A 13,808-nucleotide genomic window follows, 5' to 3' on the forward strand; every position below is an offset into this window, starting at 1 on the left:
CACGCACAAATCCATGCTGGCTACTCCTAATCAGATCCTGTCTATCCAGATAATTATAAATACTATCTCTAAGAATACTTTCCATTAATTTACCCACCACTGATGTCAAACTGACAGGTCTATAATTGCTAGGCTTACTTCTAGAACCCTTTTTAAACAATGGAACCACATGAGCAATACGCCAATCCTCCAGCACAATCCCCGTTTCTAATGACATCTGAAAGATCTCCGTCAGAGCTCCTGCTATCTCTACACAAACTTCCCTCAAGGTCCTGGGGAATATCCGGTCAGGACCCGGAGATTTATCCACTTTTAAATTTCTTAAAAGCGCCAGTACTTCCACCTCTTTAATTGTCATAGGTTCCATAACTTCCTTACTTGTTTCCCACACCTTACACCATTCAATATCCTTCTCCTTAGTGAATACCGAAGAGAAGAAATCATTCAAAATCTCTCCCATCTCCCTCGGCTCCACACATAGCTGACCACCCTGATTCTCTAAGGGACCAATTTTATCCCTCACTATCCTCTTGCTTTTAATATAACTGTAGAAGCCTTTCGGATTTACTTCCACCTTATTTGCCAAACCAAACTCGTAACTTCTTTTAGCTTTTCTAATCTCTTTCTTAAGTTTCCTTTTACATTCTTTATATTCCTCGAGCAATTCCTTTACTCCATGCTGCCTTTATCTATTGTAGACATCCCTCTTTTTTCGAACCAAGTTTCTAATATCCCTTGAAAACCATGGCGCTTTCAAACCTTTAACCTTTCCTTTCAACCGAACAGGAACATAAAGATTCTGTACCCTCATAATTTCACCCTTAAATGACCTCCATTTCTCTATTATATCCTTCCCATAAAACAACTTGACCCAATCCACTCTCTCTAAATCCCTGCGTATCTCCTCAAAGTTAGCCTTTCTCCAATCAAAAATCTCAACTCTAGGTCCAGTCCTGTCCTTCTCCATAATTATATTGAAGCTAATGCTATTGTGATCACTGGACCCGAAGTGCTCCCTAACACATACATCTGTCAGCTGACCTATCGCATTCCCTAACAGGAGATCCAACACTGCCCCATCTCTAGTCGGTACTTCTATGTATTGTTGCAAAAAACTATCCTGCACACATTTCACAAACTCTAAACCATCCAGCCCTTTTACAGAATGAGCTTCCCAATCTATGTGTGGAAAAGTAAAATCTCCCACAATCACCACCTTGTGTTTACTACAAATATCTGCTATCTCCTTACACATTTGCTCTTCCAACTATATGAAGACAACTCAATTAAATAAGTAACAAAAAAACAGTATAGAAACATAGAAACCCTACAGCACAATACAGAACCTTCGACCCACAAATCTGTGCTAAACATGCCCTTACCTTAGAAATTATTTAGGGTTACCCATAGCCCTCTATTTTTCTAAGCTCCATGTACCTATCCAGGAGTCTCATAAAAGACCCTATCGTATCCGCCTCCACCACTGTCACCGGCAGCCCGTTCCACACACTCACCACTGCGTTAAAAACTTACCTCCAAGCACCTTAAAACTGTGCCCTCTGGTGCTCTCCATTTCTGCCCTGGGAAAATGTCTCTCATCATCTTATACACCTCTATCAGGTCACCTCTCATCTTCCATCACTCCAAGGAGAAAAGGCCAAGTTCACTCAACCTATTCTTGAACTGAGCACAGTACTCCAAGTGGAGTCTGACCAGGGCCCTATATAGCTGCAACATTACCTCTTATCAACACGTACAAACAAGCTGGATGAACTCAGCAGGTCGGGCAGCATCCATTGAAATGAGCAGTCAACGTTTTGGACCGAGACCCTTCATCAGGACTGAAGAAGGAGGGGGCAGGGGACCCATAAAGGTGGGGGGAGGGGGAAGGTGCAGGTGAAAAACCAATCAGATGAAAGATCATGGGGTGGGGGAGGGGAAGCAGGTAGGGGATAGGCTGGAGAGGTGAAGAAGGAATGTTAGGGGAAAGCACTATGGGTAGTAGAAGGCGGCAGAATCATGAGAGAGGTGATAGGCAGCTGGAAGAGGCGGCAAAGAGAAAGTGTGATAGGGGAAGGGAGAAGGAGGGAATTACCGCAAGTTGGAGAATTCGATGTTCATACCAAGGGGCTGGAGACTACCCAGACGGTATATGAGGTGTTGCTCTTCCAACCTGAGTTTGCCCTCATCATGGCAGTAGAGGAGGCCATGTATGGACATATCCGAATGGGAATGTGAAGTGAGTGGCAACCGGGAGATCCTGTCTGTTGTGGCGGACAGAGTGGAGGTGCTCGACAAAGCGGTCCCCCAATCTGCGTCGGGTCTCGCCAATGTAGAGGAGGCCGCACCGGGAGCGTCGGATGCAATAGATTACCCCAACATATACCTCATATACCGTCTGGGTAGTCTCCAGCCTCTTGGTATGAGCATCGAATTCTCCAATCTAAGGAGCTCCAGGCCTCTCTCGCATTGGCTAATGTCAGTGCTCATGAGTCTACCCAACAACAATGGTGTGCACGGCAGGATTGCAAGGAGAAAGCCACTGCTCTCCAGGGAGAACACTGCTGCCCATCTAGTTTGCCAAAGATCACGTGAACAAGCTAGAAGGCGATTGGAAGAATGTTTTGTGGACGGATGAAAAGCGTTGTTTGGTGAAGAGCAAGCACTGCATTCCAGTATAAGAACCTCACCCCACCTGTGAAACATGGTGGTGGCGGTGACGTGGTTTGGGCCTCTTTTGCTGCTTCAGAACAGCTTGCCATCACTGATGGAACTATGAATTCTGAATTGTACCAGCTAACTCTACAGGAAAATGACAGGGTATCCGTCCGTATGTGAACTGAATCTCAAGAGAAAGTGGGTGATGTAGCAAGACAATGACCCTAGACACACAAGTCAGTCTACCAAAGAATGGATGAAAAAGAAGAAATCTCACTTTCACACATTCCAAGTCAGAGTCCTGACCTTAATCTAACAGAAATGTTCTGGAAGGACCTGAAGCAAGCAGCTTGTGCAAGGAAGCCCACCAACATTCCAGAGTCGAAGCAGTTTTGTAAGGGGGAATGGCATAAAGTTCCTCCAAGCTGATGTGCAGGACTGATCAACAGTTACCACAAACATTTAGTTGAAGTTAATGCTGTACAAGGGGGTCACAGCAGTTCCTGAAAGCAAAGGTTCACATATTCTTTCCAATAAATACATGTAATATTGGATCATTTTTCTCAATAACTAAATGATCAAGTTTGTTTCTGTTACTTTTTTAAATTGGGTTCACTATCTAGTTTTAGGACAAGTGAAGATCTGATCTCATTTTAGGTCATATTTATGCAGAAATAGGAAATTCTAAAGGGTTCACAAACTTTCTAGAACCATTCCAAACGTTGCTATTGTGGTTTTTCCTTTCTGTGTGGCCTGGGTGGTTCCATGTGGTGAATGCTGCTTACCTGCTTCAGTTTGTTTCTCACACCATTCTCTGTAAGCTCCAGAGACTGTTGTGTGTGAAAATCCCGGGAGATCAGCAGTTCCTGAGATACTCAAACCACCCCGTCTGGCACCAACAATCACTCCATCAAAGTCACTTAGATCACAATTCTTCCCTGTTCTGATGTTTGGTCTGACAACAACTGAACCTCTTGACCACGTCTGCATGCTTTTACACATTCAGTTGCTGAGTAGATATTTGCATTAACAAGCAGGTGTACAGGTATTGCTGATGAAGTGGCCACTGAGTGAATGTCTGATTGAGCCCTGGATCAACTGTAGAACAGCCACACAAACCAAGTGCTGAGAATCCCACTGCAAGAATCATGCAGCAGTAGCATTATGAGAGGAAAGATGGAAATAATAGCCTGGACAATTACAAAACTTATAAAAAGACATTCAATTAAACAGCTCCAATTATGGCACACGCATTCAATGGGCTAATTACCAGAATAAGGCCATTTGGCCCATCCAATCTGCTCTACTATTCCATCATTTATTATCCCTCTCAACCTCATTCTCCTCCCTTCTCGCTGTGACAGCGAAGAACCTATCAACCTCTGCTTTAAATACATCCAATGACTTGGCCTCCACAGCCGTCTGTGGCAACAAATTCCACAGATTCACCACTCTCTGGCTAAAGAAATTCCTCCTCATCCTCGTTCTAAAAGGAAGCCCCTCTATTCTGAGGCTCTGATCCTAGACTCTTGCCACTGTTGGAAACTCCTTTTCCACATCCACTCTGCATCGGCCTCTCATCATTCAATAGGTTTCATTCTTCTAAATCCCAGCGAGTACGGGCCCAGAGACGTCAAATCCTCCTAATATGTTAACCCTTCCTTTCCCAGAAACATTCTCATAAACCTCTTCTGGACCCTCTCCAATGCCAGCACATCCTTTCTTAGATAAAGGAATCACAGTAGTCTTCACCACCCTGGACCTTCTCTCCTCTCCCCACTCCCATCAGGCAGACGGTACAAAACCCTAAAAGCACGTCCCACCAGGCTCAACGACAGCTTCTACCCCACTGCTATCAGACTCTTGAATGGGTCACCTTGTACAATAAGATGGACCCTTGACCTCACAATCACCTCGTTATAACCTTGCACCTTATTGTCTGCACTGCCCTTTCTTTGTAAATGTAACACTTTATTCTGCATTCTGTCACAAACAAGAGAAGAGGCCCAAAACCACTCATTATACTCCAAGTGAGACCTCACCAGTGCTTTATAAAGTCTCGGCACTACATCCTTGCTTTTATGTTATAGTCCTCTTGAAATGAATGCTAACATTACATTTGCCTTCCTCACCACCAACCCAACCTGCAAATTAACCTTTAGGTAATCTTGTACGAGGACTCCCTAGCTCGTTTGCACCTCAGATTTTTGAATTTTCTCTCCATTTAGAAAACAGTCCATGCATTTATTTCTCGTAGCATAGCAGTTAGCATAACGCTTGGCAGTGGCAGTGATCGATTCCTGCTGTCTGTGGGTGCTCTGATATCCCTCCACATTCCTATGACATACGGTTTAGGGTTAGAGAGTTGTGGGGGACACGCTATGTTGGTGACAAAAGTGTGGGGCCACTTGCGGGCTGCCCCCAGCACATCCTCAGACTGTTGATGCAAAATGATGCATTTCACTGTGTGTTCCGATGATTCAATGTACATACAACAAATGACATGACAGATCCTTAAACCGCTTTAATTTCTCCTGGTTGTGACATCGCAGTTATTAACAAAGAACATAAAACAGTACAGCACAGTAGAAACCATTTGGCCCACGGTGTTTAACCCACTCTATGATCAACCTAACCCTTCCTTCCCACGTAAAAATCCTCCACTTTTCTATCAGCCACGTGCCTATCTAAGAGACTCTTACTGTCCCTGATGTATCCCTACCGCCAACAGGTTTCTGAATGGACAATGAACCCATGAACACTTCCTCAGTACTTTTGCTCTCTGCTAGCACATTTATATTTTTATTGTAATTTATGGTAATTTTAATGCATTGCTCTGTACAACTTTAAAAATTGCCTTAAATTAACATGGGGCACATTAGTGCAGTACTCAGCGTAACACTACTACAGTACCAACGATCTAGACTCAATTCCTATCACAGTACCGACATCCTGCTGCTATCAGTAAGGAGTTTGTACATTGTCCCTGTGACCACATAGGTTTCTTCAGGGTCACCTCCCACAGTCCAAAGACACATAATTGGTCATGTGTGTGTCGTTGGGCTGGAAGAGACTGTTACTGTGCTGTATATCTGAATACAAAAAACATTAACTTGGGCGCCAAGGTGGCATGGCGGTTAGCGTGACTTTATTAAAGATCAGGGCATTGGAGTTCGGAATCAGGTTCAATATCACTGGCATACGTCAAATGTTGGGAAATTTGTTGACTTTGCTTGGAATCTGTTTGAAGTTTGATGGCAGAGGGGAAGAAGCTGTTCCTGAATCACTGAGTGTGTGCCTTCAGGCTTCTGTACCTCCTAGCTGATGGTAACAGTGAGAAGAGGGAATGTCCTGGATGATGGGGGTCCTTAATGATGGATTCTGCCTTTCTGAGGCACCACTCCTTGAAGATGTCCTGGATACTACGGAGGCGAGTGCTCAGGATGGATTTTACAACTCTCTGCAGCTTATTTCGCTCCTGTGCAGTACCCCCCTTACCAGACGGTGTTGCAGCCAGTCGGAATGTTCTCCACGGTACATCCATAGAAGTTTGAGTGTTTTTGGAGATACACCAGGTCTCCTTAAACTCCTAATGAAGCGAGAGGTTAGCACGACACTATTATGGCTCAGGATGAAGGAGTTCGGAGTTCAGATCCGATGTCATCCGTAAGGAGTTGTACATCCTCTCTGGTGCTCCGGTTTCCGCCCACAGACCAAAGACTCACGGGCTGGTCGGTTAACTGGTCACTGTAAATTGTCCCATGATTAAACACAGAAAACCTACAGCACAATACAGGCCCTTCAGCCCACAATGCCGTACTGAACATTAAAAGAGTGGATCACTGGACAATATGGCCCGTTGGACCAGAAGGGCCAGTTCCACAATGTATCTCTAAACAAATAAATTAATAAAAATGACAGAAATCAATAATAAAGCTGACTCAGATTCTGAAGGTGTTTTATACCGTCAGCTGGAGATGTGCCATGTTGTGACTGTCGCACCAGTGGTTTCACACACTGGACGGAATTTGTATTCTTTCTCCCGTGGTTTTGTTAATAGTTTACACATGATTTATCTGCTCATCACAGCCAGGACATCAGACCCTCCCTGAATAATTCAGGAGCTTCAGAACCCCAGAGCTCTTTTATCCCAACTCCTGAGGGCTTTCTGCACCGAAGGAGAACAGACAACCAGTGTCCCAATAGGGGAAGGAGAACTCAATTCCCCTGGAGATAATTCCCTACACTTTCACATGAGCACCAGCCTCCCCAGCATCGAGGACATCTTCAAAAGGCGGCATCCATCACTAAGGACCCTCATCACCCAGGACACGCCCTCTTCTCTTTGCTACCATCAGGGAGGGGGGACAGGGGCCTGAAGACCCCTCTTCTCATTGCTACCATCAGGAAGGAGGTACAGGAGCCTGAAGACACACAAAATGATTCATCAACAGCTTCTTCTCCATTGCCATCAGACTCCCGAACAATCCACGAACCAAGAGCACTACCTCACTATTTTTGTTCTCTTCTTGCGGTACTTATTTCATTTTAGATTTTCCTTGTTGTATAGTATTTTAAGTATTGTAGTTCATCATAGGAACACTACCTCACTTCCTGCACTAATTATTTTAATATACGTTTCTGATTGTAACTTGTAGCATTTTTTATGCCTTGCATTGTACTGCTGCCACAAAAGACAACAGATTTCTTGACATATGTCAGTGATATTAAACAAATCTGATTAATCATCAAAATCAGGTTTATTATAAAGGTAGAGAGTATTTTCAAAGCGGGGAGTGAATTCAGAAATCAGCGATGCTGAAGGAACTGGGTACTGTATTTCAAGATTCCCTATAGGTTAGCTCACAGGTTGAGTCGGTGGGGAGGAAGACAAACGCAATGTCAGCATTCATTTCCCGAGGATTCGAATACAAGAAGGATGTAATGCTGATGCTTTATAAGGCATTGGTCAGGCTGCATTGTGAGCAGTTTTGGGCCCCTTCTCCAAGATGTGCTGGCATTGGAGAGGGTCTGGAGAATGATTTCAAGAATGAAAGAATTCATGCGTAAGAAGTGTTTGATGGCTCTGGGCCTGTACTCACTGGAGTTTACAATAATGGGGGTGGGGGGGAGATCTCATTGAAACCTATTGAATATTGAAAGACCTGGAAAGAGTGGATGTGGTGAGGAAATTTTCTCTTGTGAGGGAACGTAGGACCAGAGGATACAGCTTCAGAATAGAGAGACATCCATTTTGAACAGAGATGAGGAGGAATTTCTTTAGCCAGAGGGTGATGAATCTGTGGATTTCATTGCCACAGGCAGCCGTGGAGGCCAAGTCATTGGGTTTATTTAAAGCACAAGTTGACAGGTTCTTGATTAGTCAGGGCATCAAAAGTTACAGGAGGAAGGCAGGGGAATGGAGTTGAGTGGGATAATAAATCAGCCAAGAAGGAATGGCAGAGCAGACTTGACAGCTGAATGGTCTCGTTCTGCACCCATGTCTGCTGGTCTTTTCAGAGTCGTTGCCCTGTGCAGTTGCTCTCTTTGGCCAAATCGAACATGCTCTGGTTGACATTGTGTGCTCTGCGATCGTAGACAGTTACTGATGCACCCCCGTGTCCGAATAAACAGCTCATTGTTTCTCTGGATGCATCACACTGCAAGTGAAAATTTACTTTTAGTCTTGCTTCTGCAGAATGGCAGAGAAGATAGAACAAGCCAAAAGGTCTGACTATGCCCCTCTGCAGTACAGTCTTATAATGCAAGTGGAACGACTATTCCCACTTCCTAATTGTCAAACACTTACATTTTAATGAGATTGACCACAAAACAGATCCAACAATAAGTGCAAGAACTCTGAGGGAGAATAACTGTGCAAGTTTTCCTCAGATGCAGCCACAACTGCATTGCAGTTAAAAAATGAGACAACGTTCCTCCAGAATGATATCACAAAAGCACACGACAAAACAGACTGCACCAGAAAATCTACATAATGTTTGGCAATCCCCAAATCCAGAGTCCGGAGAGGCTGCTGCGTATTAATAAATAGCGCTACCATCTTAGCGCGTTCCTTTCGGAGCTCCAAACCCACCAGACAAAACAAGACTACCCAGACACACCAAGTCAGGAGACCAACTCTACCACTCAACAAACCAAGAACTAAAACTACAAGACCTACACAAAACCACATAGTTACAACAGTGCAAACAATACCATAATTGATTCAAAAAAAACAGACCATGGGCACAGTAAAAATAGTCCAAAGATGTTAAAAGACTATAAGTTTGAAAGAAACCACCACACAGTTTCCACAAGTCCTCAGGGTCCCGATAGACTCGTCATCCCACGCAGGCGGCAGAAGGGAATACCCCCGCTATGGACTTCCACGGCGCCGTCGGACTCAGCCTCACAGACGCAGCACACACTGAAAGCTACCTGACCGCAGCGGACTCCGAGTCCGTCGAACCTCCGAGCCTCCGACCATCTCCTCTGGCACAGCCTCTCTGAGCACCATCCTCTGCTGAGCGCACTACGACGCCCCCGCCAACGGCCACTGGCAATGCGACCCCAAGGACTGGGGGCCTGTTCTTCCCAGCAGAGACCCGGACCTCACAGCAGCAGCAGCAACGAAGAAGGCCTTCCTGGAGATTCCCAGATGTTCTTCCATGCTCCCACGTCTGTTTTTCATCAGATTAGGATTGCACACGGCACCCCGCTTAACAAGTAACAGATACCAGCTTCAGAGTGGCCGCTGCAAACTGCCTTGTGCCGCCATCTTGGTCACGTAAACTTGGTATTCAGCCTTTGATACCCTTCCTTTGCGGTCCTAATGATGGGGCCTGGCCCCAGATGACAACTGTTTATTCCCCTCCATAGCTGTTGCCTGACCTGCTGAGTTCCTCCAGCAATTTGTGTGTTTACTTTGGATTTTCAGCATCTGCAGAATACCTTGTGTTTCAGGCAGTTTTGTTCACCTGAAGCCTGACTGACTCCACGATTGCTGGGCACCGATTGCTCTTACCAGCAACAGCTGAACGAAATGAACTGTGAGCATTTTCAGAGGTCTTCCCTGTAAATGCCCGACTATATCGTGGCAGAGGCAGAGACACTTAACAGACTCTTAGACAGTGACACGGATGAAGGAAAAATGGAGGGAAGGGTTAGATTGATCTTAGAGTAGGTTAAAAGATCAGTTCAACATTGTGGGCCGAAGGGCCTGTACTGTGCTGTGCTGTTCTTTGTGACATATTTTTAAAAATGCAGTTATGTACTGGTACAAAGTGCTGGCATAGAATTACTCATAGTACCTGCTTCATTAGCCACACGTACGTTGAAACATACAGTGAAGTACAATGTTTGCATCAACAGGCCGAGGATGTGCTGGGGGCAGCCCGCAAGCGTGACCACACTTCCGGTGCCAACATGGCACGTCCACGACCTGTGTATCTTTGGACTGTGGGAGGAAACCAGAGCACCCGGAGGAAACCCACACAGTCACGTGATGAACTTACAAAGTCCGTACAGGCAGCGGTGGGAATCGAACCCCAATCGGAGATCACTGGCGATGTAAAACAATTGCACAAACCTCTGTGCTACCATGCTCCCCATAAGAGAGATCATGACTGCAATGCTTAAATAATTAATCTTGTTCCCACAGAAAACAGCTGGTACATGCAAGCTGGCTGGGAGGCAGTCGGGTTTACTTACGCGTCGTAAAGCTCGTTCGTTGGAGCAGCATTTGCCCTTTGCGTTACCTCAGGTTCTTGTGCAGCATCTTCAGGGACTGGAGACTGGAGCACGTCTTCCCCAACACAAATCACACTGTGAGGATGCCACACCTGAAGACAAAGACATCTTGTGTTAGACATGGGCCTGATGACAAAGGACCATGGCAAAGAAACGCCAAATCACTCAAAGTTCAAAGCAAATTTATTATCAAAGTACATGTGTGACAGCATAAACAACCCCGAGGTTCATTTTCTTGTGGGCATACTCAATAAATCCGTAATAGAATAATAACTATAACAGAATCAGAGAGAGACCACACCAACGGGCATTCAACCAGTGTGCAAAAGACAACAAACTGTGCAAATACAAAAATAAATAAACACATAAACAATAGATGTCGAGAACATGATACAAAGAGTCCTTGAAAGTGAATCCATTGGTTGGGGGAACAGTTCAGTGTTGGGGCAAGTGAAGTTACCCCCTTCACTTAATAGTACTGGGGACTGAGTCCGCTGTCTGATTTGAGGATATGGGTAGGGTGGGGAATTATCAGGTAATCAGTCATAGAGTCATAGAAAAGTACAGCATAGAAACAGGGCCTTCAGCCCATCTAGACCATTCTGAACCATTTAAACTGTCCACTCCCATCGACCTGCACTGGGAACATTGCTTTCTATGCCACTACCAACCACGTACCTATCCAAACTTCTCTTAAACATTGAAATCGAGCTCGCGTGCACCACTTACACTGGCAGTTTATTCCATACTCTCATCGTCGAGTGAAGACGTTTCCCCTCATGTTCCCTTAAACTTCTCGCCTTTCACCCTTAACCTATGACCTCTAGTTCCAGTTCCACCAACCTCAATGGAAAAAGCCTGCTTGCATTTACCCCCTATCTATACCCATCATAATTCTGTATCAAATCTCCTCTCAATCTTCAATGTTCCAAGGAATAAATTCCTAACCTATAAAATCTTTTCTGATATCCCAGGCCCTGTATGGACAGTATGCAAAGTCCTGATGAAAGGTCTCAGCCAAAAATGTCAACTGTTATTCCCTAGTATACTGTAGGTACTGCCTGACCTGCTGAGTTCCTCCAGCATTTTGCGTGTGCTGGTCTGCAGAACAAAGTTTCTCTCTGTCCCTCTGTACATGTGACAATAAGAAGCCGCTTTAGCAGCTTACTCACATGCCTCTCCTTCCTGTTCTACGCCCCGGTTTAAATCCTGTGACTGAACCTTGGGCCTCCTCACTACTGCGTGAAGGCACTACAGAAATGCAAGTTGTTGCAGCACCTTCCCTGGTGAATTAGTGGGAGCAATAGAGATGAGGTTCTGTGTTGCCTCCCTGGTGCTAGGATCAGGAATGTCTCAGATCATGTCCATGGCATTCTCAAGGGAGAGGGTGAGCAGCCAAAAGTCTTGGCACATATTGGCACCAATGACATAGGTAGACAAGGTGAGGAGGTCCTGAAGAGAGATTTTAGGGAGCCAGGCAGCAAGCTGAGAAACAGGACCTTCAGGGTATTAACCTCAGGATTGCTGCCTGTGCCACGTGCCAGTGAGGGTAATTATAGGATGATTTGGAAGTTATATGTGTGGCTGAGGAACTAGTGCAGGGGGCAGGCGTTCAGATTTAAGCATCATTGGGATCTCTTCTGGGGAAGGTATGACCTGTACAAAAGGGATGAGTTACACCTGAACCCAAGGGGGGCCAATACCCTCATGGGCAGGTTGGCTAGCGCTGTTCGGGTTGGTTTAAACTAATTTGGCAAGGGTATGGGAACCAGAGTGATAGTGCTGAATATGAGGTTTGGTTTTCAAACAGAGGCAATGTGTTGTGAGGAGAGGCTGTCCACGGGACAAAATAGCAGTCAGCAGGTTGAGCTGCAACGTAAAAAGCAGACAAAATCAAAAAAGGACGAATACTGGACTGAAGATGTTATATTTGAATGTGTGCTGTATAAAGCTGATGAACTTGTAGCACTGTTACAGATTGGCATGTATGATCAAATCATTAGAGAGACGTGACACAGAGTGTGAAGGTGCTGAACCGTTGTGGATACAGCCAAGGAAAAGACCCTGATGAGAGTTATATGCAGACCCCCAAACAGTAGTAAAGAAGAGGTCTATAAATTACAACGGGAGATAGAAAATGCATGCCAAAAGAACAATCTAACAATTGTCATGGGAATTTCACTATGCAAGTAGATTGGGAAAATTAGGTTGGTGCTGGATTGCAAGAAGGGAATGCCTACAAGATGACTTTTTATTAGAGCAGCTCATGGTTGAGCCCAGTAGGAAAACAGTTGTTCTGGATTGGGTGTTGTGCAAAGAAGAAGAATTGACGAGAGAGCTTAAGGTAAAAAGAGCCCTTCGGGGCAAGTGATCACAGTATGATCGAATTCACCCCGAAGTTCGAGAAGAAGCTAAAGTCAGACGTCCCAGCATTACAGTGGAGTATAGGGAATTACAGAGGCATGAGAGAGGAGTTGGCCAGAATTGATTGGAAAAGAACGTTGGCAGGGGTGACAGCAGAGCAGAAATGGCTGGAATTTCTGGAAGCAATTCAGAAGGCACGGGTTATACATACACTACATCCCAAAGAGAAAGAAATATTCTAAAGGCAAGATGACACAGTGGCGGTTAACAAGAGAAGTCAAAGCCAACATAAAAGCCAAGAAAGGGGCAGATAATAGAGCAAATATTAATGGGAGGTTAGAGGATTGGGAAACCAACTGAAGGCAACTAAAAAAGTCATCAAGAAGGTAAAAATGAAATTCAAAAGTAAGCTAGCCAATAATATTAAAGAGGATACCAAAAGTTTCTTCAGATACATAAAGTGTAAAAGAGACGTAAGTGAGAGGAGATATCATTCAGCTGCAAAATGATGCAGGAGAGGTAGTAATGAGGAAAACGAAATGGCAGATGAACTGAATATGTATTCTTCACTGTGGAAGACACTAGCAGTGTGGTGGAAGTTCCAGGTATTAGTGGTTATGAAGTGTGTGAAGTTATCATAACTAGAGAGAAAGTTCTTGGGAATTGAAAGGTCTGAAGGTAGATTCTTCACCTGAACCAGATGGTGTACACCCCAGGGTTCTGAAAGAAATGTCTGAAGAAATCATGGAGCCATTGGTAATGATCTTTCATGGGTCACTAGATTCTGAGATGGTTCAGAAGACTAAAAAATTGCAGATGTCACTCCACTCTTCAAGAAGGAAGAGAGGCAGAAAGAGGGAAGCTCTCGGCCAGTTAGTCTGACCTCAGTGGCTGGGAAGTGTACGTCATGCACTTTGGTTGAAGTAATGAACGGTTGACTACTTTCTAAATGGAGAGAAAATTTAAAGATCTGAGGTGCAAAGGGATTTGCGAGTCCTTGTGCTGGATTCCCTGAAGGTTAATTTGCAGGTTGAATT

At 44.8% G+C, this 13,808-nt stretch overlaps 1 protein-coding gene across 2 annotated transcripts in view; it reads right to left on the bottom strand.

Moving 5' to 3' along the window:
• The window catches only part of ndst1b (N-deacetylase/N-sulfotransferase (heparan glucosaminyl) 1b), a 236,769-nt gene that overhangs the window by 184,475 nt on the left and 38,486 nt on the right, over positions 1 to 13,808 (bottom strand). Inside the window, exon 2 of one of the 2 annotated variants that reach the window (XM_073067099.1) lies at positions 10,416 to 10,499. The gene's annotated coding sequence lies outside the window, so the exon portion shown is untranslated. Of the gene's footprint in view, positions 1 to 10,368; positions 10,500 to 13,808 lie in introns of both variants that reach the window. The other variant, XM_073067098.1, reaches the window with a different exon arrangement.

This window comes from Hemitrygon akajei, chromosome 15 (assembly GCF_048418815.1).
Source record: "Hemitrygon akajei chromosome 15, sHemAka1.3, whole genome shotgun sequence".
Classification (NCBI taxonomy): domain Eukaryota; kingdom Metazoa; phylum Chordata; class Chondrichthyes; order Myliobatiformes; family Dasyatidae; genus Hemitrygon; species Hemitrygon akajei.